Source organism: Calonectris borealis, chromosome 19 (assembly GCF_964195595.1).
Source record: "Calonectris borealis chromosome 19, bCalBor7.hap1.2, whole genome shotgun sequence".
Lineage (NCBI taxonomy): Eukaryota > Metazoa > Chordata > Aves > Procellariiformes > Procellariidae > Calonectris > Calonectris borealis.
The window spans coordinates 12,327,046-12,330,224 of NC_134330.1; positions in this window are offsets into that span (position 1 = coordinate 12,327,046).

Genomic DNA, 3,179 nt, shown 5'->3' on the forward strand with positions numbered 1-3,179 from the left:
ATTTACTGCTTGGACCCGGGAGCGGTGCCCCCTCCCCGGCCCCGGGGTGTCCTGGGGACACGCAGCGCCCAGCCCGAGCTGCCCGTGGCTAGTGATGGCCACCGCGTTTCCCAGCCACCTCCAGGGCCCGGTGCCGGTGGGGGTTTTTGCAGCTGAGCTGGGCTGCTCCCCTCTTTCCAGCCCCAGTTCATTCAGGGCCACCCGGGCTCCGACCCCCCATCAGCTCTGGGTGCAAACCCAGGCACTGCGTGTCCCTGCTGACCACCCCGTCCCCCTTCTCATGGGGTATCTCTGGACAAGTGTCCACTGGGGCAGGTAGTGAGTTAAACAGGGGGGGATGAAGAGCCAGGAGTGCAAAATACCCCTCTCCCTGCAGCCTGCAGCGCTGGCCATGCTTGCGTGCTGCAGAGCATCCCTGCAGGTTGAACATGGGGATTCCCTTCTTTGCCAGGAGCCGAGACGCTGCTCATCCTGGTACCCGACTCCCTGTGAGCCCCAATCCGCTGCCCAGGGAGTGAGAGCACGTGCAAGGAAATGTCCTGCCTGCACCCCCTTCCCGCGGGGCTCCCCGTGAGCATCCCCCCCCCCGCCCCCCCCATTCCCCACACTCCTTCCACGGCTGCGGAAATTGGCAGCAAATTATCAGCAAATCCACCCAGTTCCTCTCCGCCTGCGAGAGGTGCGAAGTCCCAAACCTGGACGCCCACTTAAAGAAGTGTGAGCTAAATCCATGCTCAGGACAGTCCCTCCGGAGCCCGGCTGTCTGGTTTATCTCAGCTCCCACTTTATTTTAGGGAAAGCGCTGATGGCTACAGCCGCAGGAAATCCGGGAGGTGGAAATTAGGGAGCGTTTTGTCCTCCACGCCCGGTGCTGGGATACGTCAAGGAGATGGGGGGGGACCGTGCAGGAGCCACCGGCCCCTCGGTGGGCTTTGCAAGGATGCTGATTTTCTGTTCACCTGCATCCTTGCAAAAGGCCGAGGGCCGGGGGCCACGGGGCACCCCACGATGCAGAGAGGGGGTGAGCATCGGCAGGGGCAGAGCAGCCGGGCTGGTCTGTCCGTCCGCCCGGCTGGCGTTGCCGAATGATGTAATGCTTGAGCGAAAACACACGCGGTCGTTAAACACGAGCTCTGCTCGAGAGGAGCGACACAAGAGCGCATGGATGCGTGGACGAGCAGCTTTGCAGCAGTTCCAGCGGCCTCAGGGCTGCGATGTGGCCCGCGGGGATGCAGATCCCCGGTCGGGGCTGGCTGGGGGTCCGGACAATGCATCCTCGATGTGTGTGTCTGCAAAACATGCAGAGAGCAGGGCTGGGAAAGTGGCCTTACTGGGAATCATAACTGGGGCAGCTGGCCGACTCTAGCAGCTTCCATCTCTTGCCAGTGAAACAGCTCTGACTTTTGAAAGTGTGTTTTGTACCTAGAAAGAATAGATGCAAGGCAAGATCTCCCCGCCCCTGGCACTCGCGCCGGGGAACGGGATCCAAGCCCTTTGCAATTTAGCCAGGGCAGAGCCGAGTGCTTCGCGAGCTGCCCGCGGGGAAGGGCTGGGAGCATTCCCCAAATTTTGCAAAGTGTTGGGGAAAAGCTGTGCAATTTGGCCCGTGCCGGGAAGGCACAGATATGGGTACGGTCTGATGAGAAAGGGGGAAGGCAGAAAACTTTTCCCGCAGGGGGCCCCGCGTGGAAAAGAGGGGGTTTGCTGCATAGTGCAATATCTGGGTGAGAAAACCCGCCACGAGGGCTGGAGCAAGAGTACCTGGGACCACATCCAGGACCTGCCTGTACCAGCGCGGAGGCGGGTGAAGGGCTGGGGGCTTTGCTGGGAGCCGTGGCAGCTCCGGGGAGGATGCTTTCTGCGGCCGGTCCCCGTTGCGGGTCCCGTTGCGGTGGCTGGCAGGTGTAGGTTGCACGCGGGTCCCCTAAATGCTGACATAGTTGCTGGGGGAGATGCCAAACAGCCTTACCCTGCTGTTGCACACACAGAGAGCTGTCCCGTGACACGCAAAACACAGAAGTAAACACCCCTTTGCCATAGCTACGGAGGAGCCCCGCACCTGCCCCCCCCCGGGACCCGAATCCTGCTCTGCGCGCTGTTGACGGCGTTGTCATAGGAAACGGCGCTCGCTAACGGGGTGTGACGGGGCTTTACGGTGCCTGTGCGGGAGCGCACGGGATGCGGTCAAAGGAAAGGTATGTGTGAGGGGCAGATCACAGAAACACCGGTGGAGGAGGCCCTCCGAGGTGTCCAGCCTCGGCGCTGGTTCCCGGCAGCACCGTCGCCAGCGGGGCAGTCTCGGTTTCTCCAAGGCTGGGGATCCCCCACCTCTCCGGGGACGTGTCCTGGGGCTGCGCCACCCTCCTGGGGAAGAAATTTTCCTGATCTGGACCTAAGATGTGTTGCAGCTGGGGATATCCTGGAATGCCCCGGCTTGTGAGAGAAGAGACGGACAGGAGACGTGCCGTGCGGGTGATGGTGGAGAAGGGGCCCAGTGCTCTGCGTTTGGATGCAGACATCCCGGCGAGCTGGAGGAGAGAGGATTGCTCTCCCCAAAGTAGAGCAGGACACATCACCTTTGTGTCCTGTGGCTGCATTTCTGCAAGGGACCAGCCACGGGAGCCGGTGCTGGTGCCGGGAGAGATGCAGCTGCAGGCACCGTGGGGCAGGGAGAGGTTGGGGACTCAGCAGAGCCACTGCAGGTCCTTGCTGCTGCTGCTGTGCGCTGACACTAGTGTTGAAATAGCGTGGCCTGGTCATGGTCTCAGGAAAGCTGAGGCTGATACGTGGGTTTGCTCCAGCCAGCCTGACGGGCATCGTGTGTGCCAAAATTTTCGTTTCACCTGCCCATCCCTCTACTGAGCAAGTGCCTCGTGTTTGGCCACGGTGTGTCTTCCAGAAAGGCGGTGCAGTCTTCATCTAAAGCATCAAGGGACAGGGAAGCTGCCTCTTCCCGTGGTTGAGCATCCTTATGTTTTCCTGCCTTGGTTCACCAGCCGTTAATTGTTAACTACCAGGTTATCTCCCCTGTAGATGCTGCAAAAAGAAAGCTCCAAACTAGAGAGGATGTCTGAGATGGAGACCTCTGTAAGTCTGCCTGCTACAGCACCCCAGAAAAATGGCTCCCAGGGCACGGGGCAGGAGGGCGAGGCAGGTTATGAGGCAGGGATGGGGCTCTG